A 24019-nucleotide genomic window follows, 5' to 3' on the forward strand; every position below is an offset into this window, starting at 1 on the left:
CCGATACTTGTTTTAAAAATCGAAAAGATGCAAAATCTGTAAGTTACTTAAAAGTTCGTTCAAAAACTGACTAAAAAGAGACTTGCACCGGAAGTTGCGATCGCCGAAGTCAAGATTTTTCTACAAATGGCGCGAAGCTTGGCGCGCGCCCTTGAAAGTATTTTCTCACGACGTCAAGAATGTGTAGTCCCATACGTTGCAAATTTTGTAGTAAATGTTACTAACATGAACAAAACTAGTAGAGTAACGTCTAACTTTTTTAAACAAAACTCAAAAGAAGTAAGAGTAAGACAGTCGATTGCCAAAGACTTTTAGTGATATTTTAACTGATGAATAGACCTCAAGAGTGGTATTGTAAAATTAAATGTAGATCTAGACTCTAGATCTGGACTCTCTAACGAATAGGTCTAACAAGCAAGTTAGGATTCTATTTCTAACGTAATAGTCTCTAACTGTTAGACAGAGATCTAAATTGTAGTTTAACTTTAAGACTTTTTAAAGTTAAGTTTTTAAGCAGTCTAACAGAGATCTAGAATCTAACTCTATTATTAATTATCATTAGTCTAATCTATTGACTATTGTGAAAGTTTAGTTTGAAATTGTAATCAAATTCAGGCTGTAGACTCTAGATAGATTTAAGAACATGAACATAGACGTCTACATCTAGAGTCTATTGATGATGATTCTAAATCTAATCTTAAGCTGAAAAACTAATGGTTTATTTTTTAAACTCATTTTCACCCCAGGTTTTCCCCACCAGTGCAGAAGATTGTATACTTTGGTGACTCGATTCTCAGAAATGTAAGCCAACATTTTTCATCGGATTTCCCAGTAGAAGTTCATTGTCTTCCCGGAGCAACTTTTCAAGTTTTGCAATCCTATGTTCGGTCTTTGAAGGATCCTCATGCTGATATTGTAGAAACAGTCATCATCCACGTTGGAACAAATAATCTTTACAACAGTGTTTGGCAAAAGGATCGCGTACATTTTGTGAATTTAGTGTGTTCTCTGAAAGATGAATATTTGTCTGCAGATTTATTTATTTGTGATATCCTCCCACGTTGGGACTGCGATTTATTATATGAACAATTTCTGCATTACAACAGAAAAATTAATGAACTCTCAGGTCAACTAAACTTTCAGACCCTGAAATGGAGCAGAGACTTCAATGATTGTGACAACCTCTTTGCCCCAGATGGGCTGCATCTCAACAAAATTCGGAAAGCCTTTCTCGCACAGGAAGTAGAAATTGGAATCAACCAATATTATCAATCCAAGACAGTCAAGTCATGTGCGCGTGAGCAGCCTCCGATATGGATTCCAAAGGAACTGAAAATCTTGCATCGGAAAAAAAAAACAAAAGAAAGGAACTTTCTTCCATGGACAGAAACTGACTTAGACCTTGTACTCTACATTAGACGTGAAAAATATGGGTCACAAACAAGGACTAACCGATCGACAATAACTTCAAGAAAGAAAAAGAACAGGAAACACAAGAATCACAATGGCAACAGCTTCAAGTATCCAAGAAAAACTTACCTTCCCCCTCCACCTGTGCAACTGCCACCCAACCGACATCGCTCTACACCACTACCTGCTACGATAAGTTACATCAATCTGGACTCACCAAACCATATACTGTCATCATCAAATTCAGCCAACATTTCATCACAGCCTTCATCATACATCCAAAGGAAGAAACGGGGTCAACGGAAGCGAAAGAGACGCCAGAGGGAAAAAGATAAGCGAAGAAGAAAATGCAAAAAGGTAAAATTGATTTGTTTTTGTGTGGTGGGGAAGTAACCATAATTTGTATGAAATTTCATTTTACATGTATGAATATGATGGAAGTGAATTCCTTCACTTCATTTATTGGGGGGTAATAGAATTACATACAAGTGTTAATAACTTGCTGTAATTTTACACAACCAGCAAATGGGGGGGGGGGGGGAGCTTTGGATTATTTTGGATACATGTATCCTTTTTTAATAAGTTCTTTGTATAGGCTTTTCAATTATGCATTCCCTTTTATTGCTTCATTAGATTTGAACCGTATTTATTTTTTTTTATAGAAGCAATGTGTTATGTTTTATCATCGTAGTGGATGGCTTTAAATGAAAATCATTTTATGTCAGTTGCATTTTTGTGTAAATTGTTATTATGTCAAGCTTTTGTACCTAATTTGAAAGAGGATGATAAGTTTATTAGTTCAAATTTGTTAGCATTTATCGCATTTATGCTTTTATAAAATTAATAAAATATTTCCATTTTATCTGAATTTGCAAAAAAGAGGTCTCCAGAAGTGCCCATAGGACTAAGAGTAGAAGAAACATCTTTTCGTGAAACCCCTTCATGTACATCTGATCAACATGCTTCCACAGAAGTGTGTTCGACACCACAGCCCAAATCTGCAGATGGACATCTGACCAATATGGGTAATTAACAATTGCAGAACTGAAGTTTCATGTTGTGTTAATAATCATTGGGGCTCCCATCATGCTCAAAAGAGTTGCAAAAATTGAGAAATGGCCCCTAAAAACTTTATACACTGCCATGTTTTATGTTAATGTTCATCCAATTTTGTCAATTTAGGCTGTAGGCTAGAATATGTGAGCTGTACAATAAAGTAACCTTTTTTTTATTATTCCTGCCTGCTTATAAGATGAGCATATTTCACTTAAGATCATAGCCCACAGTTTTTTTTTTTCACCACCCCCTTTTAAATCAGATCTACCAAGTCATCCTGCGGAGCCCCATCCCGACTTGCCCCTTCCTCGACTTGTGGAAGAGTCTGCACCTGAGCTGCCCCCTGGTAATCTAACTCCAGTGGACCTAACCATAGAGACCACTCACGTTCCCTGTCTTGGTCTGCCTCCACTAGTGCTTCATGAAGAGTCTCCTCCAGAGCCATACTCCTGACCCGTCACTCATGGGTGTGTGATAAAAGTGATGTTTTTTTTTTTTTTTGTATTTTGTTTATCATTTAGTGTGTTAAAAAAGTAAAAATTTCTAGTATCATTTACGTATACTTCTGTGCTAGAATTAAGATGGCATACAATGATTTTAGCAAATTCGTATAAGACTTGATAGTGAATGCATGAGTTTTGTTTATGTATGATTTTATTTCTTTTTTTTTTCTGCATTGTTGGTTATGCTTCCATATGATCACAAGTCAGAAAGTTCGATTTTACTTTTTTTTTAATTGGTCGACCACAATGTTGAATATTGGCTAGTTCTAAGTTGTAGTGGTAGATGCATTAATAATGAAATAAACAGTAAAATTCATAAGAGGTTGAATCTTTTCCTTCACATCCGTTTTTTCTTTCGTTTTCCAATAAGATCCTCCGAGTCATCCTGCGGAGCCCCATCCCGACTTGTCCCTTCCTCGACTTGTGGAAGAGTCTGCACCTGAGCTGCCTCCTAATCTACCTCCAGTGGACCTAACCATAGAGACCACTCACGTCCCCTGTCTTGGTCTGCCTCCACTAGTGCTTCATGAAGAGTCTCCTCCAGAGCCATCTCCTGACCTGTCACTCATTGGTGTGTGATAATACCTTTTAGGTTTTTTCTTGATTTTGTAAAAGATTTATCTCATGAAAGACATAATTTATCGTTTTTAACTTAAAAAATCAGAGCATGATGGCCTGTATGCTGTCGCAGTATCTGATGGTGTTTAAATATAAACTGTGAAAAAATTACGTAGAAGATTATCTTTGAGTGTGTCCAAAAGCGAAAAGTTAGTGATATCATGTCTTTATACTACTGTGCTAGAATTAAGATGGTACACAATTACTTAGGCGAATTCATATAAATCTTGATATTTAATGTATGATTTTAATTTATTTTATTAAGTTTATTACTTTGTTTGTTTTTTGCTTTCTTGGTTGGTTTTGCTTTCATATGAACATAATTATGTGAGTCAGGCACCTGAGTTTTATTTTATTTTTTTAAATATGTCAACCACAATGTTCAATAGCAGCTGGCTCTAAGTTGTACAGTGTAGATGTATTAATAATGAAACAAAAAATTAAATCCATAAGAGGTTGAATCTTTTCCGTCACATCAATTGTTTTTTCTTTCGTTTTCCAATTAGATCCACCAAGTGGACTTGCAGAGCCCCATCCTGATTTGCCTCAACTCATGGAGGGATGTTACAAACAAGAAATGGAAAAGTTGGGGTGAAACCTTGTGGGAAAGTTGTATGTGGCCCATGTAGTATATGTGGACAAGCCATGAGTTACCTACGATATACCCACATGTCATCACTAAAAACTGAATCTTTAAAAGAAATCATGAAGAATAAATGTCCACATTTAAAAGATTCAGACTGCATTTGCAATGCATGTAGGCTTAAGTATTTAAAAAAAGTAAAAGATGCTTCATACACCCCTCAGAAAAACAAAGTTATGGTTGCAACTGCTTGTCATCTGTCTTACTATGACTTGTGTACAGATAGTGGAGTAGTTCGACCTTAACTCAATATTGCTGATTTCAAGGAAACATTTCATGTAGAATGTGACTCTATTCCAGATACAATTTCATTATGTAAAAAACAGAACAACATTGTCAAATTACAAGAGAGTGTTTATTTGTGCCATATGTAAATCAGTTATTAGGGGAAATGAAAAAAAGTACTCGTCAATGACTCTTCCTTATTACGCTGTTGAGAAATTGCAGCAATTGTCCACAGACTTTGTGACCGGTGATGATTATATATGTACTAGCTGCCATCGATATTCTATGAGGAAAAATGTGAAGGCAACATTGGATGATTTAGATATGCAATTAAAAAGAGAAATTGAAAATCTTGCAGACGTTGATGTCAAATCTGTGAATTTAACACTACAAGAGGTTTTAGATTTATGTAGAAAAGAATTCGGATTTTTAATTCCACATGCGTATGATATTTATCTCAGTATATTGCAAAAGTTGAGCATAAATGAGTTACATTATCAACAAACGAAACGGTCTAAATCATGGCTAAAATGTAAAATATTGGATTTCTTTGGAGATATTGTTTCAATCAGTAAGTCACTTTCAAGAAAATGAGATTTCATTTATGTTTCAAATCTGACAAAAGATGAAATTATAAGAGCATGGCATGACTCAAAATCAGCAAATAGAAGTACATGTATGAAAAACAGAAATGAAGATGATGAAAATATGTCATATGTGACCCTGCACCTCAAAACAAACAAAAAAGTCGCCAGACATGAATTTTTAGTTAAGACCATATTCTGAAAGAGCAGTCTTTAAGCTTTAAAATGATGTATAACTCAAATCAGATGGACTCTCCCAACCTATCTAAATATTGGAAAGAAAGCACAAACTCAGGAGAAGTGTGAACTGAGAAAAGAGGCTCTCAAGTAGGTGCCAGGTAAAAATGGCAGAGGTAAAAATGGCAGGGGTAAAGATGGCAGAGGTAAAAATGGCAGGGGTAAAAATGGCAGAGGTAAAAATGGCAGAGGTAAAAATGGCAGAGGTAAAAATGGCAGGGGTAAAAATGGCAGAGGTAAAAATGGCAGAGGTAAAAATGGCAGAGGTAAAAATGGCAGAGGTAAAAATGGCAGAGGTAAAAATGGCAGGGGTAAAAATGGCAGGGGTAAAAATGGCAGGGTAAAAATGGCAGAGGTAAAAATGGCAGGGGTAAAAATGGCAGAGGTAAAAATGGCAGAGGTAAAAATGGCAGAGGTAAAAATGGCAGAGGTAAAAATGGCAGAGGTAAAAATGGCAGAGGTAAAAATGGCAGAGGTAAAAATGGCAGAGGTAAAATGTCAGAGGTAAAATGTTAGAAGTAATGAGAGCGATTTCGTCGGAGATAAACGTATGAAGAGGTTTTGAATGATAACTTAGCCAGAGCAAACTGTATTCATCGAATTATCAAATCCAAACTGCAGATTTGAAGAATGTTTATTGAATTATGTTTTAAAAAGATTAGATCACTCTCATTATTCTGAGTTTGATACAGCATGACATTCTGATGATACATCAGAAGCAGGTACACAGTGAATTGTCTTATGACTTCTGATAGTGTACAGTTTTTAACGGTTGCTCAGCAATGTGAACGCAGGAGGGAATACAGATCATTCTTATTGATACACAGAAAATGGGGAAAATTGAATATGATATCTCTGGCAAATTACGTCCCGTAAAACCATACTGTTGGAAAGACATGCATTTTTCTTCTCTCTTTTTAATGCGGGGCGTGGACGTTTTCTTGTCTGTATGGTTGAAGATCACCTATTGGAAAGCAATACGTGAAGTACCTGGTTTAGCAAATATTTAATCACAGATGATATAACTTTTGAGCCCAGCTATTAGTAAAATTGCATTTACATTGAACATCTTTAATTAAAAAAATAATGATGCGCAGTGTGGGGCACGACATATTTCAATCTGTCTTAACGGATAACGTACTATTATGTTTCTTTGGAAATATAGATATTTCTCCTTTAATCATGCTATTAATGAACATCTTTAATTATCATCACACAATGAAGGATTAAAAATCTAGGGCAGCTAGTGTTACTTTATCGGATTGTATACCATGTTGTTATCATGTTGTTCTCGGGGTGAAACCCGGAAACTGTGGTATCATAAAGTTTCATGAATAATGAATATAAGTTCATTTTGCACTACGATATATTCATAAGCATTATGCCCTTCAGCATGGTGTTTTGGAGTTTGCCTGTTATATCAAAGAGGTTCTCTCGCCTTCTTGATGATTATAGTTTACCTCGTGATGGTTACATGCCATCATCATAATGCATGGTGAATATCAGAATTGTATAAAATCCGCTAGGTTTGTTACACGCTAAATAATTCTGGACTTAGAAATTACTTATATCTGGCTTACGTTACAGTCAACGGGTTTTCCTACGAAAACATTCAGGTTTCCTAGGAGCCTATTTATCTCACAAGGCCTGATCGCGACATAATGTAGAAGTAAAATATTACAAAACGCAAAAAAAACAAACTACAGCAGATGTATCGGCAGACATAAGTAAGCTCTTGCAAAATATTTTATTACATTGTTCAAGTATCACATGGCGCAAAAACAAATATCTCGAAGTTTAATGAACACTTTGTGGTCACTTTACAAACTTATGCCTATTAAGAAAGGAGACGAACTTTAGCAATAGACTGTTCAGTGAGAGTAAAAACCGATAGTTTGCCATGGGATTTCTTTCAATCATTGTTGAACGAATCCGCAGGCGAAAAAAATGTAAATGTTTGATGCCTTTCAAACTTAGCTGTTGCCCCAAAGCACTGGCGTAAATCCAGGAACACATCAGAATCAGGTCAATAGCACCATGAGACCCAGAGATATTCGCAATTGTAGATTTCAAATGGCGACCATTTTGAAATCCAATATGGCGGACATAAAGAGAGAATTCCAAGTGGCCCAATATCGGAAAATGTTTCCAATATGTTAATGTATATTTGTGCCAAATTTGGTGCTTGTATCACAAAATGCACGATAGGTTTCCTAAGCTGCCCCACTGAGAGTATCTAGTGATACCCCTTTATATATAAAACATTTTCGTGTAATTAATGATTTGTTTAACCCCTAATTTTGGGGGATTGGGACATCAAGCGGGGAGAAATGAGACAATCTAGAGAGAAATTGGATAACCATCATGACCAAAGTAGGATTTACATGTCGCGGGGAGAAATGTAACACTGCCCTATTAAATGGCTCCCAGTGGTAACAGAAACAGTAAAAGATCCCTGCCAATTTTTCATACCTGCATGTCTGTTATCAAGCAATTTTATTTTCAGAAGTTTGCACACTTATTAAAATGCCTATTAACATAGTATAGGACCTACCAGATCTATAGTAAGTTTGATATTTTACTGACTATACCTGTAGAGCTGTATAGTGGTTATAATATGTCCATTTTCAGGTGTACCGAGGCTCATCTTTTTACTGATATGCAAGCATTTTTCAAGTTACTTGAGTGTCCCATATTTCTTCCCGTGTCCCATTTCTCCCCGGTCTCCCCCGTGCTTTATTTCAGAAGGCACGAAAAGCGCGTATATTGCGAGAAAGGTGTCAGAAACATGAAGGAAAAAAATATGTCACTTTTTCCTCGTCCTAAACAACTAAATTTTTATCAATGGTAATTTTATCTCTAGCATTTTGACCACTGACATTTAGACCACTGACAACTTTAACTCTGACATTTTTACCACTGACATAATTATTTACCTGTGCCATTTTTACCCCTGCCATTTTTACCTCTGCCATTTTTACCTCTGCCATTTTTACCTCTGCCATTTTTACCTCTGCCATTTTTACCCCTGCCATTTTTACCTCTGCCATTTTTACCTATGCCATTTTTACCCCTGCCATTTTTACCTCTGCCATTTTTACCCCTGCCATTTTTACCTCTGCCATTTTTACCTCTGCCATTTTTACCTCTGCCATTTTTACCTCTGCCATTTTTACCCCTGCCATTTTTACCTCTGCCATTTTTACACCGAACCCTGAAGTACGGTGTCTATTCAAGCGCTTAATCTTTACAAAACCGTGTTGGCTGTGCAATGAATGGGACAAAGAACAGGAAGTAAACCACCAGAGAAACAACAATGAATGGATTATCAGATTAAACTGAAATTTAGTATGCCTCATTAACACATTCTGTCCATTATTAATGCCAACTTTCAAAGCAGTAGCACTATCCTTTCAAAAGTTCTTAGAGTTGGAAGTGAAGAGTGTGGACAAGGTTTTTCAGAAATGAAAAAGAGATTCTAAAGACACACCTAATCACACTATTCTACCAAAAATGTTTGAGATAAACTGCTAAAAAAAAACACACTTTCCTGCCCGTTTTATGATACCAAATTTTAACATAATGTAAAAGAAGACCTGCTCTTTCAGAAAATATGAAAAAGTCAAGTTCGGCTAGGTTGACCCATTTCACTTATTTTCAGTCCTCACGCAAAATCAGTGTGTGCGACTTGATGTTCGTTTTGAGGTGCACGGTCACATATGATACACCTCAAGTACATGCCAGTGTTGAAGCCAAAGATATAATGTGGGATGAATTTCTCTTTAACATCAATTACTTACTAAGATCCAAAGGAAAAGAAACGGCAGAGTTATTTTCTCATGATCCTTCTTCTGTTCTAAAATTTGATCTTGCCAATATGAAATCTCATCTGAATCCTTTGGTCTGGAATATGATATGTGCCTTAACTGGAAGTAGAGAAGAATTATCCCACTTACAAAACTCTATTGCTAGTTTTGATAAGGATTTCCTGTGTTTCCCTAACGATTCTCAGGGGTGTGTGAAGCGAAATAGGCGGATTGTTGTTGTCTTTTTGCTTCAATATATTTTGAATGAAAACAATTCTTATCCTTTCCATGTTATCATGGTTAATTGTATAAAGGACCTCTCTCATTCATCCAGATTAATGACTATCATGAAAAAAACTTGGTTTCTGTTGTTCAGAGCCAACCTTAGAGCGTTTTTTTTTTTTGCAGGGCTTGAAAGATGTGCGTCAACTATCTGGCTCACTTGTTTACCTTTCTCCTTCATCTTTCAAGATAGTGTCTATACATAATATTGACGTTTTAACTCCATTTGCAGCAGTTACTGCTGACAAGCCAAGGAGCTGGCATGGTACTTTGATCATGGCGCAGCAGCCGAAGCCAAATAGTGAAGTGGTTGCTGACATGCCATCAACATCCGAACCAAGTGTTCCTTCTAAACTCCCTAACATTTCTTTTGACAAGCCAGTGCTGGAGAAGAGACCCAAAGTTCGAAAACGTTTAAAACCTTATAGCATAGAGTCCCAAGAAGTGCCATCTAAGTCACATTTTGAACCACCTAAGTATAAGACATTTATAAGAAATCAGATTAAAGAGGAACAATTTTTGGTTTCTGAAAAGGAGCAAGATTACATTACTAAGCTCAATGAAAGTTTGTTCAGCTATGTATGTGAAAGATTTGTGTTTCTCTCTGACCACACAAATATTAATGTGCCGGGAATCAAGCTCAAACTTGCTATGGAAGAAGTTAACATGGATACTGTTAAATCCAAGTGTTCATATTTGTATATCTTAGATGAGAAAGCTGACTCTCCTGCAACACTGAAGCGATGTTTAGGTATACTATATGATGTATTTCAAGTGAAAAATGAAACTAATCATCTTGTCATTACGGGGGATGCTGCAACTGTAAAGCTGATGATGAACATCAAAAAAGAATATGGGCAATCACTTGAATGGATTTTACCCTATTTAGGGAATTAGCATATTCTTAAAAACTATCAAGAGGTTTTGATGAAAATTTACTGGGATTCTGGTTTAAAAGAAATTGCAAAGTTAAGTCACAAACATATTACTTTGAATAGCTTAATGACATGTTCAAACTTCAAAAGAACACACAGATTCTTCCTTAAAGTATATGAAGCTATTTACATGTTGCAGTATCAAACTTTTCTGGATTACAGGAAAGGACAAGAAACCAGTATGGCCAATGAGAATTTCCTAGATCAAGTTAAAGGGGAAGGCTAGTAACTGATCAGTGGGAATCAGTGGAAATGCTGGGAGATGATTGTTCCAATCCTTATGGGATTCATTCAAGAGTTCATTGTATATCTATTGTTGTGTGAAAATGATTTGCTTCAGAACGGTCTCATATTCAAGTAATGTGCAGATGAATGCTCCGTCACTGACCAGGGACGCCAACCTGGAAGCATTAAACTGCACATTACTTGAATATGAGACCATTCTGAAGCAAATCATTTTCACACAACAATAGATATACAATGAACTCTTGAATGAATCCCATAAGGATTGGAACAATCATCTCCCAGCATTTCCACTGATTCCCACTGATCAGTTACTAGCCTTCCCCTTTAAGACAGTTGTTTCATGTCTGAAGTATGAAAATGGGGAAATTTCAGGAATGTGTGAATACAGAATAGCTGTAAATCATTTGAAAGCTGGTATATCTCAAATAAGACAAGAATTTGACGAATTTTGTGAAACAATGGCACAGAAGCTTATAGACCACACTTTTTGATGGTCTCATCATATAAGGATGTGGCCAAGGGTCAATAAAATGAATTGCTGGCAAGTCAAATCATGTACCGTAAGCCTAGGGACCACAAAAAGGGACCCCGAAAAATGGATTTATTCAGCCGAAGGGGGTCACGGACAAAAGTTGGTGGATATTGTTCCTTTGGGTGTACTTATCATGAAAACAGCAATGCCAGCTATTTTATCCTGTACGGGGCCTAAGACAGTAGCCCCAAAGGGCCCCACAAATATGGTGTTATTCAGCTGAAAATGGTCACGGCTAATTTCTTTTGCAATGGAAGTAGTTCCCATTAGAGATATCCAAAACACCAATGCCAGCTATTTTATCCTGTACGGGGCCCCAGACAGTAGCCCCAAAGGGCCCCACCCCCCATAGGCCCTACGTACAAACACGCACAAACATTGATTTTATTCAGTTGAAAAGAGTCACGGCTAATTTCTTTTGCAATGGAAGGAGTACCAATCAGAGATATCCAAAACACCAAAGCCAGCTATTTTATCATGCACGGGGCCCCAGACAGTAGCCCCAAAGTCCCCCCCCCCCCCCCCCTTACACACATTGATCTTAATCAGCTGAAAAAGGGTCACGGCTACTTTCTTTTGCAATCGGAAGTAGTACTCATCAGAGATATCCAAAGCACTAAAGCCAGTTATTTTATCCTGTACGGGGCCCCAGACAGTTGCCCAAAAGTGCCCCCTACACACACACACACACACACACACACACACACACACACACACACACACATATTGGGTTCATTCAGCCGAAAGGGTCACGGCTAATTTCCTTTGCAATGGAAGTACTACCCATTGGATATCCAAAATACCAAAGTCAGATATTTTATCCTGCACGGGGCCCCAGACAGTAGCTCCAAAGTGTTTTGCTTTATTCTCTTTATTGTTTGCATCTCTTCTTCTTCTTCTTAAATATGTGCTCCTTCGTCTTCATTTTCGCGACAACGACAACGTCCTCTTCATCATCAGTTTTGCTGTTCTGGCAAACATTTTCCAGCGTATCGGCTACGTTCGATTTTAGAGCGGCGAGAGCGGAAGACATGCGTAATTGAGTCTCGGAAAGCGTAACGACAGCGTAGCTAAAGCGGCAAACAGCGTTATTGAAGCAGGAATGAAGCGTCGTAGGAACAGGCCTTGACGTTATATGAGAGTAGAGAACTTAGTGAGAGCGTCGTTAAAGCGAGAAGGTCGTGCTTTGATCAAGAAAGCGGCGCAGCAGCGGGACCATGTCGTCGGTGTCTAGTTTAGACTACTTCCGTTCTTGTGCCGCTGTTACTACGTCAGAAAAACCTGGAATTGTTACGCTCATCCCGCGGTATTTACACTGTCACTGCTCTCTCCCCGTTTGAGCTACTATTCAAAATAGGTCAATCTTGATGGGGAGATGGGGAAGAAATTTTGAACCAGTTCAAAATTTCTTCCCGATCTGTAAAATTGCCAGATCCAACCCCATTACCCAAACGCTGCTGCTACGATGCTCCCGGTCCCCGTACACTTTTGCCGCTCTCTCCCGATCTGACAGATTGAATAGATCGGGATGCAGATCTTGATAGTGGAATTACATGAGGGGACACATTAGGAACACTCCGTGGGGCCCCGTACAGCTATATAACTGGTTTCGGTGTTTTTCATACCTCGTTGAGTACTACTTCCATTGCAAAAGAAATTATAGCAGTGATTCTTTTCACTTAGAATAAAATGATACGGGAGCACTTTCCAGCTACCGGCTGGGGGCCCCTTAAAGAATAAAAATAACTGGATGGGTTTGTGTTTTACGTATCTCAGCTGTTAATTCTGAATTCATCATTAGCAATTCCACACTCTACTTCGTTTCCCTCTCTTCCTCTTTCCCTCTGCCCCTCTCTAACCTTCTATGCAGAGCTTGACGGCAGGCACCAAATGGCTTAATAGTTGTACATGTTACTTTTTGTGTCTTACTGATCATATCCTGGTGAAAGTTTTAATGCAACAATAGTTTATAGTATATACACCAAAGTAGGCTGTATAATAATGATGGCTCGGTCACAGTAAGTTCATATTAATGTATAGTTTGTTTGTTTTTCTTCTACTTCTTTTTCTTCTTCTTTTTTATTACATAAAATTTGGCAACCTTACATCATCATTCTGGTCTTCTATCCGTTCTCCGTTTCTTTTTCACAAACACTGATTACTCGGGGCTTACAGCCAAACAAGCTAGCTTTCATGTAGGTCCCGTCATACTTCTCTTTGATCAACCCCATTTCGATTTCGATTTTGACCAGTGAGTTATCATTACATGTAATTACTGTGTTATCACCATGTATATTGTTTGTTTTCTGCACATTGTTCACAAGGTAAAAGAACTTGTCTGGTTTCTGTTGTAATGTTCATAAATGAGAAGTATGAAAATAAAAAATGAAATGAAATGAAATGAAATTCCAGTGCCAAGGAAAATAGGCATACATGACTCTTTTCACCTAAAAACACTCAATTCATATGGGGTGGGAATACCTTGGGGCTATACCTGTCAAGGGCCCTGCATCCGAGCCAATCTCGCACCTCTTTTAATCGAATTCTTTAATGTTGAATTAAATTTACCAAAAATTTCGCCTATAGAGATGACATGGCAGTTCAATGTCATAATCTCTTCATTCAAATTCATTTTGAAACATTCACATTACCTCTAACCTTATTCTAAATAACACTTTTCAACTGAAATCCATATATATTTAAAGACAAACACCATTCCACTATCCGTTCATTCATAAATTCATAATGATATAGTCACGCGATCACATGCTGCGTTCGTTCATTCAAATTGATTTCTGGCCATCTAATTTAACATGTTCTGCAGTCAATTAAACAGATATGTTCATGCTTGACCTCTTTCCTTATTTTCTTTCATCGTAGTTATTGTTACCGTTACGAGCGCTTTATTACGAGCGGTCGGCCAGTTCCAGGAAGTCAAGGTTATGATCCTCAAATTTTTTTTTGAATAATTCTTTCTATGTCTTCTTGAGATATACGTCTGTATCTATTGTGCTGCCATGACTATAAAAAATGAAGCTAATCTGCATTACTGGTACACGTATAGACCTATAATGACATGTATATGAAAGAGAAGGAGCGTTACAGAACAACCAAATCCAGTTATACTAGATAAGAAACATGATACTTTTACTGCTTTATAACAGTAATTTATAGATGAAACGAAAACACATAGAAAGACACGTTAAAATGATCTGACACAAAGGAATGGCATGATTTGAATTTGAATGAACGCGTTCGGAATTTGACTGCCTTTCGCGAAATTTAATGACTGAAATACCCTTTTCGGCAAGTCAAGGCGAATTTGAATGAACGTAGGGTACCAGCCAATAATTTGAATACCCATTTTACGAATTCGAACTTTCTATCAAATGAACCGACAAAAGTGCGAAATTGGCTGGGAAAACCTAACTGGCTTTGATGTTTTGGGTATCTATGATGTAAACTAAGGCCTACTTCGATTGTAAAAGAAAAACAACTATGACTCTTTTCAGCTAAATGATGTCATAATAATTATGTGGGGGAGGGGCACTTTATGGCTACTGTACTGGGCCCAGTACAGGATGAATATAATGACTGGTTTTCGTAATATGATCATCTCGGTTGTGCACTATACAGAAGTATGCTTCCTTTGCAAATTTCTTTGGTGTTTTGCTACTGTAACCTATAGGAACCCGTATACAGGATAAGATGACTTGCTTAGGTGTGTGTGATATCTCTGTTCAGTAGGTCCTGATATTTACGTTACAAAAGAATTTGTAAGACCATTTTCAGCTGATTCACAGTACATGTATAATGGATGGGAAATTGAGGAGCTACTGTCTGGGGCTCTGTACAGGATGAAATAACTGGCCTTGGTGTGTTGAATATCTCTGATAGGTACTTCTTCCAGTGCAAAAGAAATTACCCGTGTTTGGGGCTATACTGTCTGGGGCCCCGTGTAGGATAAAATAACTGGCTTTGGTATTTTGGATATCTCTGATGGATACTACTTCCATTGCAAAAGAAATTAGCCGTGACCCTTTTCAGCTGAATGAAACTAATGTGTGTGTGTGTGTGTGTGTGTATGTGTGTGTATGTGGAGAGGGGGGGGGGGGCACTTTGGGGCTACTGTCTGGGGCCCCGTACAGGATAAAATAACTGGCTTTGGTGCTTTGGATATCTCTGATGGGTATTATATACTTCCATTGCAAAAGAAATTAGCCGTGACCCTTTTTGGCTGAATAAAATCAATGTGTGTGTGTGGGGGGGGGGGGGGAATTTGGGGCTACTGACTGGGGCCCCGTGCAGGATAAAATAGCTGGCTTTGGTATTTTGTATATCTCTGATGGGTACTACTTCCATTGCAAAAGAAATTAGCCGTGACCCTTTTCAGCTGAATGAAACTAATGTGTGTGTGTGTGGGGGGGGGGGGGGCACTTTGGGGCTACTGTCTGGGGCCCCGTACAGGATGAAATAACTGGCTTTAGTGTTTTGGATATCTCTGATGAGTATGCCTACTACTTCCGATTGCAAAAGAAAGTAGCCATGACCCTTTTCAGCTGAATAAAATCAATGTGTGTGTGTGTGTGGGGGGGGGGGAGGGAGCAATTTGGGGCTACTGACTGGGGCCCCGTGCAGGATAAAATAGCTGGCTTTGGTATTTTGTATATCTCTGATGGGTACTACTTCCATTGCAAAAGGAATTAGCCGTGACCCTTTTCAGCTGAATGAAACTAATGTGTGTGTGTGTGTGTGTATGTGGGGGGGGGGGCACTTTGGGGCTACTGTCTGGGGCCCCGTACAGGATAAAATAGCTGGCTTTGTTGTTTTGGATATCTCTGATGAGTACTACTTAAAATATAATTGCAAAAGAAATTAGCCGTGACCCTTTTCAGCTGAATAAAATCAATGTGTGTGTGGGGGGGGGGGGGGAGGGGGAGGGGGCATTTTGGGCTACTGTCTGGGGCCCCGTGCAGGATAAAATAAGTGGCTTTGGTATTTTGGATATCTCTGATGGGTACTACTTCCATTGCAAAAGAAATTAGCCGTGACCCTTTTTAGCTGAATGAAACTAATGTGTGTGTGTGTGTGCCGGGGGGAGGGGGGGGGGGGCTCTTTTGGGGCTACTGTCCGGGGCCCCGTACTGGATAAAATAGCTGGCTTTGGTGTTTTTGATATCTCTGATGGGTACTCCTTCCATTGCAAAAGAAATTAGCCGTGACTCTTCTCAGCTGCACGAATAAAATCAATGTTTGTGTGTGTTTGTACGTATGGCCTATGGGGGTGGGGCACTTTGGGGCTACTGTCTGGGGCCCCGGTGTTTTGGATATCTCTGATGGGAACTACTTCCATTACAAAAGAAAGTAGCCGTGACTCTTTTCAACTGAATAAAATGTTTGTGGGGCCCTTTGGGGCTACTGTCTGGGGCCCTTTTCGGCTACTGTCTGGGGCCCCGTACAGGATAAAATAGCTGGCATTGCTGTTTTCAGGATAAGTACACCCAAAGGAACAATATCCACCAACTTTTGTCCGTGACCCCCTTCGGCTGAATAAATCCATTTTTCGGGGTCCCTTTTTGTGGTCCCTAGGCTTACGGTACAGGATGTGACTTGCCAGCAACTCATTTTATTGACCCTTGGCCACATCCTTATACGATGAGACCATTAAAAAGTGTGACCCTTTTCTGCTGAATAAATCTTCTGGGCCCCCGGTCTATTAGCACCTTCAAATTTTGGGATCAGTTTTTGAGAAAAGACTGCTTTTGCTACTTATCTTTATGGTTGGCTATCCGCAGTGGCAACTGGAATCTAAGACTAGCTTCCCTGAAAGAGATGGTTTCTTTATTCCATGCCTTTGATAGATACAATTATGCACAACTTATAACATTACATTTAAATATGATTAATGGTTTGCCAGATTATATCATTAGTGATTTTAAGAATGGTGCTTTTGTTAATAGCATAAGGGGAATTCCTTTTTCATCTGTTGCCTTTGACGAGGCACATGAAATGAAAATCAATAAAGACTGTAAAATGTCACTTTCCAGATCTTTGCCTCAGCCACAAAGTATGGATAAAGTTGCAGCCACAACACAGTATAGAGGACAGCTAGTTAGTAATTTAGAAACACAGATTGGAAGCCAGAGAAAAAATGTGACTCTGCACCTCAAAACAACAAAAAAAAGTCGCCAGGCATGAATTTTTAGTTAAGACCATGTTCTGAAAGAGCAGACTTTAAGCTTTAAAATGATGTATAACTTAAATCAAATGGACTCTCCTAACCTATCTAAATATTGGAAAGAAAACACAAACTCAGGAAAAGTGTGAACTGAAAAAAGAGGCTCTGAAGTACAGTGTCTATTCAAGCGCTTAATCTTTACCAAACCGTGCTGGCTGTGCGATGAATGGGACAAAGAACAGGAAGTAAACCATCAGAGTAACAACAATGAGGAGATTATCAAATTAAACTGAAATTAAGCATACCTCATTAACACATTCTGCCCATAATTAATGCCAACTTTTAAAACAGTAGCTTTATCCTTTCCAAAGTTATTAGAGTTAAAAGTGAAGAGTGTGGACAAGGTTTTTCAGAAATGGAAAAGGGGTTCTAAAGACACACCTAATCACACTCTTCTACCAAAAATGTTCGAGATAAACTGCTAAAAAACACACTTTCCCGTCTGTTTAATGATACCAAATTTTAGCATAATGTAAAAGAAGACCCGCTCTTTCAGAAAATATGAAAAAGTCAAGTTCGGCTAGGTTGACCCGTTTCACTTATTTTCAGTCCTCACGCAAAATCAGTGTGTGCGATTTTATGTTCGTTTTGAGGTGCACGGTCACAAATATGCTTTATCGTGATATGCAGCCATCTGTAGTAAAATCAGAATTTGCCAATGTTAAATTGTACTGTGATAAAGTCAGCCAAAAAAGTGTGTTCTCAGTAGATCAGCCAAATAACCTGTTTCACATATTTTCAAAAGAAACGGCTAATCCACAGCAGGAAAAGAGTCTTCTCAATTTTAGACAAATGGGTCAAGAATCATATGAATCATACTACAAAATTCAAATCCTGCATGACACCTCAGTGAATAAGCCAGTAAGCCGAAAATTTAATTTGAAAACTTTTGCAAAAGAGAAAGTCCGTCGTCGTCGAGTTAGTGATCTTGACAAGGAAAAGCGATTGATAACGCTTTGTTACAAGAGGACAATATCAATGTCTGAAGAACGAAAACAACCAATTTCTAGTTTATTACAGTTTGTTCCTGTGCCGAGAGCTATCTGCTCTCCTGATGGGCTTCCACGTAAAGGGTCAAAAGCTGTCATATATGACTTTTTTCAAAAGAGATACAGTAGTGATTCCCAAATTGTAAGCACTTCATATTCATCTTCTGTTTCTGATACTTGTATGGTTGTGGAAGGTATGAACATTATTTACATGTCTCCATTGAAGCAACCAAAAAAAAAAAAATGGAATACGCTAATATGCTGGTTTCAAGGTGGATAACTCCATATTTCTCCAAGGGATTCAAAGAGGTCAGAATTTTATTTGATCAGGTGGGTACTTAGGGATTGTCTCCTAAAGGAATTGAAAGGAAGCGTAGGGATAAAACAAATGAAGATACTGAATTATTTGAAAATATTGATGACAACACCCCTTTGCCCAGTCATTGGGGTACTTTCGTGAAAGTAAGAAGAAACAAGTATGCTTTAATTAGATTTTTGTCTCGTCATTTTGTATAATCTGCCCAATCCCAACTCAAAAACGATAGCCAATTGTTTATTACATCAGGTGGTCTAAACGTAGGTTTAGAAACAAATGGAGAATATAGCGGTGCAGTTGTCACTAAACAAGGTATAAACAGACATTCAATTAAACATAATCACGAAGAAAGTGACACTCAAATATGGCTACATGTTTTTAATTCACAATGCTCAAATATATTAATTTATTCAGTGGACAGAGATATAACTATGATTGGCCTTGGTTTTGAATTTGGAAAAAAAGAAGTTAGTGTGCAGTACTGTGCAAAGGCAGGAAACAATAAATTCTTGCAACTGAAAAATTTGCAGTCTGCCTCGAAACGAGATTCTGATCTGGCTCAACTTATCACTAAAGGAATTAACATAACTAAATGCATCCAAGTGTTATACATTTGCAGCGGGTGTGATTTTGTATCTTTTTTGCACACTTTGGAAAGACTTTATTTTTCAAAGTTTTTTTTTTTTTCAGTATGCACGTTTCATCACAGGAGATCTAAGTAATTCAGCACCTGGTCATTCAAATCAGACCTCTGTCCCTACAGACTATGAATATGGTTTGCTTTCATTTTATCGTCTAATATTGTGTATATACTTCAATGCAAATCGGGCTTGTTTGAATAAGTTTAGCAATCCCATCGAACTCTTTGACAGTATAAATTCTGATTCTCCCTTAGAATATCATCACAAGGCTCTTGATGTGATGAGAAGAGCTTCATGGAAAGGTACTTACGAGGATGAGCTGATGCCATCCAACAATGCTCTTCAATTTCACTGGAAAAGATCATGCTGGGTCAGCTCTGTGTGGGGTGAAGCCTTAAAGCCAATTTTCATGTATCCCGATATCTCGTTGTATGGTTACAATGTATCAAATCAAAATGGAGAAATCCAAGTCGATGTTGTATGGGATAAAGATGAAAATATTGAAAGAGTAATAAATAATATTTTGTACTTAACTCGAGGATGCTCATGTAAAAAAAAATAAGTGCATCAATCGTCAGTGTAAGTGCAAAAAAGAAAACAATGCTTGCGGACGTGGCTGTAGGTGCATAAGTTGTGAAAATACACCACATGCAGAAATTTCTGTAGTTCCTCCATTGACAAAGTATTGTCAGATAGTGAAGATAGTGATATTAGTGATGATGAATACACAGAAGACAGTGATACTGAAGAGACAGGCCTCAAAGTTGATTCAGGCAGTGAAGAGGAATGCGAAGTTTCTTCAGTATTAGGAACAGAGGATTTTGATAATCAGGAAATAGACTGATCATTGTTTTTCTTGCCTTTTTCATGTATTCATGTTTACATAGTTAAAGTGCATATATTTTAAGGTGCATTACTTCCTTCAGAGTTAAGATTGAGGTGCATGAACTCAGAGGAGGGCGCTCATTTTCTTGTCCTATGCACGTGTGTTGGATGCAGCCTTTTTGTAAGATTTAGTGTGAACCGCAATATTTATGCTTGTACAGTATATACTACAGAATAGAGATATTTTACTTTTACAGTATTACATGTACATCATTTACATCATGTTCTTATACTTTGATATTCAGGACTTGATACTCTTTTTCTTTTCTTGCCATGTTTGTTAGTAAGAAAAATATTTATGGCACTGTGGCAATTGTGTGTTGTTTTTTTTTTGTAAAACGTGACAGTGACTCGCATGTGTTATGTGAAACTCTGTAAGTAAACTGTGTTTGAACCATTATCTTTATATGCTACAGCACAGAGATAATTTATGTGTACAGTTTTTAAATTATTTTCATGTACCTTATACAATTCTTGAAACCTACTTTCTCTTGCCCATTGTGTACTGCTGCAATCTCACTGCGTGACTGCAGTTCCCTTTTTTTTTTCTGTGATTGCTTTGGTGCTATCTTTATCTACTTTCCAGAGCTAGATGTCATTTGTTGCCAGTTTTACAGGTTGTTTTTTTTCTTCATATTTTTTGAATACCTGTTTTGCTCTTGCCAAAATTATAAAGAAACAGGCTGTGAACGTAGATTTTGACATTCATTTGCTTGAAATATTAAGTTGATATGACTGCTGATAAATATGTGATATACAGTCAACTCCGCGTAAGTCGACGTTGAATACCTCGAATAATCGGCTACGTCAATGAGTTTGAAAAAGTCCCAATATTATTTCTCTCCATAGACTTGCATGTATTAAAACTCTGTATAAGCCGAATTATTGCGCAAGTCGACGTATTTCATGCAGTCCCGTGAAAATCGACTTACGCGGATATAAAGTGTTTTGTATTCCTTACCTTCATTTTCACAATTCATGAACAAGGATCCAATTTTAATCCTTTCCAGTCATTTTTTGCATGTAGCAATTTCATCTTTTGTGATTATCGTGTGTGTAATTAGTAATAATGGGGTTAACCCATTTATTTTGTTAGTCTATTGGGGTAGAAATGACAGAGCTAAAGCAGCCAACAAGTTTTGAAAAGCTTGTACCCAATGACAGTATTAAGGATAAAGAGGTATCGAGAAAATTCAGGAATAGTAAATTTATGCAAATTGTCTGCTTGCCAAAGACCTTAACTCACGTGTGAAGAAAAGTCAGTACTGTGTGCAGATTTACAATCATCTTGCCTCATGCACATGTACCTTCTGAATATTCACATTATTTACACCTTGATGGATGAATTGCACATGGTCTGTGCGCATTGTGTACCTCTTTTACATTCCATGTATTCCTGTGTACTTCTGTGGTGGTATTGTCCACAAATAAAAACTGTTTTTTTTCTAAACTCTGCCTCACAAGTTTATTATCATATATAGGTTTCTTCCTCTTTATCCTGATTGTGTAGTTAAATATATTCACTAATGTTTGTTGCTGTGTGAGGGGAGTGTTTGTTCATCTTCCTTCTCCCTTTCTCCCTCTCTGAAATGTGTGTGTGTGTGTGTGTGTTTTGTATTGTGTTTTTGTTTTTTGTTTTGTTTTGTTTTGCTTTTTTTTGGGGGGGGGGGTTGTTTGCATTCATAATATATAGCTGCCAACGTTGAAATGCAATTATTAGACAGATTGTTCAATGACATGCTTCTGATTCTATGCTGGTTCATAATTGTTCATTTCCAGAGAGTCTTCTGTTGAAACGGGAGTCCCCCCCCCCCCCCCCCCCAAAAAAAAAAAAAAAAAAAAAAGGGGGGGGGGGAATTAACGTTTTAGATAATCACCCTGAAAAGAAAACGAAACTGCTTTCTTTATGAATCCAGGCCTTCGGGCTCTAGATTAATAAAAATGATAATAATAATAATAATAATAAAAATATGTGGCATGATTAATAGTTCATCAGATTATTTAAGATTAACATTCATGCAAATCACCAGTAGTCCACAACTTGATGTAAAACTAAACATGAAAAGAAAATCACAATGGAACATTTCAGAAAAGAAAAGGCATGAGAAACATCGTAACACAAATATCAGTATACGGGATTGAACCCATGTGTTTTTTGTTTTTTTTTTTACAACGTGTGAAATTGTTGACGTGCTCGTATCTGCAAGTAGTCAAACAAATGACAAATCCATGCGAACACAAAGTGGCGATAACGAATCCTTAAATAATTATCTACGAAATTTTGACAGAATATGACAGAATAAACCTATTATATACACATTTAAGCCGAGTTTGAGTCGTCGAGACCCGACACAGCAAGTCAAAAAAACCACAGTAGCAGACGATGTGATGGCGTCATGCGACCGTCGTTTCTGACCAATCACGATCCAGCATTGTACGAAGGCGCTAATGGACGATTTCGAACAAAGAGCGATGTGACATACTGTTGTAAATTGCTGGATCCCATGAGGTATAAAAGATAGAGTGACTTGATTCGTCCATATTTTGAAAATAAGATAATCAAGTATCCTAAGTATTCAGTTTGAAAGAGATGCAAGGTGGTTAAGAACGTATTTGACCCACTTCTTTCGGGTTTAAATCTTATATTTTCAACGCGTGAAATTACTCGTATTTTTACCCTTATTTCCCTTTCCAGTATTATCAAATCATTGTCATTAAATTAGACCTTGAGCTTTCTTCTTTCATTTAATGTAAAAATGCGCTGTAAATGTTATGCTGGGGCTGCACAACGATAGTTTAAAAACAACACTGCACAGCTAATTATGTATTCATGACCGCTCCGAGCATGCATACGTCCTCCGCGCTCTGAGCGAGATTCGCACGCCGTGACGACTGACTGAACACTTGTATTTGGGCTCTAGTGATCCTCTGTATGAATAATAATCTTGGTTATTATGCAAAAGCAAAATGAAGCGTTGAATGTTGGACGAAGGGAATTGAATTTGCGTCAATAATATTCTTATACATAAAGTATGGCACCATTATGACTGTAATTAGTGTGTGCACACGCAAAACCCACAAATGATCAGAGATGTAATCTGTTTTTTTTTTTATTTGCCGATGTCAGACTTAAATTAATCTAATATTCCTTTTAGAGAGTGCACATACAGGACAGCACTACTCGTTATTTCTGTCCAGTATTGGTTACTGGTAGTGTAGAAATATCTTTTTCCAATTCTTCAGCAGCGGAGCATAGGATATGAATACAATCCTCCATGGGTCGTAACTGTTCTTAGTACAATAACAATAATAATGATAATAATAATAAGAGTAATTATTATCATTATCATTATTATGATTATTATCATTATTGTGATCATTATTTTCTCATCCTTGGTCTGACTCGACAGCGGCGGCTCCAGAGGGGGGCGCAACCGGCGCACGCCCCCCTTTATTTTTCGTGAAAAACAAAAGAAATAAAAGGAAAAAAATGAAATAAAAACCCGGAAGTGCTACCAGAAATATTAGTCAGCCCCCCCCCCCCCCTTTACAGAATTCCTGGATCCGCCCCTGCTCGACGTCTTCTGCCATTCGGGATCCATCACAGAGGTTGGGCTGCAAGGTGAGACGGATTGCATGAGATAGGCCTACACTCCTCAGGATCAAATTTTCTCTCCTGGTACGACTTGAGACCACAATTTTCATGCCATGTCAAGCTGCTGCTTATGATCAGTTATTTACATGGAAATGATACTCCTGTGGTGGAACATAATAGGCCCAGCAGAAGTGAGTTGAGCAGGGAACCGTAAATTTGGTTTGGTTTGGTATGGTCTGGTTTTTAGTTCTGTCTATTTCGAAATCACACATAAAAAAA

At 37.8% G+C, this 24019-nt stretch overlaps 2 pseudogenes; both read left to right on the forward strand.

The window, feature by feature from the left end:
- Nucleotides 1–4232: 4232 nt before the first annotated feature.
- On the forward strand, nt 4233–6028 carry LOC139736557 (uncharacterized; annotated as a pseudogene).
- Nucleotides 6029–9039: 3011 nt separating this feature from the next.
- On the forward strand, nt 9040–20104 carry LOC139736558 (uncharacterized; annotated as a pseudogene).
- Nucleotides 20105–24019: the final 3915 nt, after the last annotated feature.

Source organism: Diadema antillarum, unplaced genomic scaffold (genome assembly GCF_040938485.1).
Source record: "Diadema antillarum isolate AM-2024a unplaced genomic scaffold, OU_Dant_1.0 seq00000652_RagTag, whole genome shotgun sequence".
In the NCBI taxonomy this organism is placed as follows: domain Eukaryota; kingdom Metazoa; phylum Echinodermata; class Echinoidea; order Diadematoida; family Diadematidae; genus Diadema; species Diadema antillarum.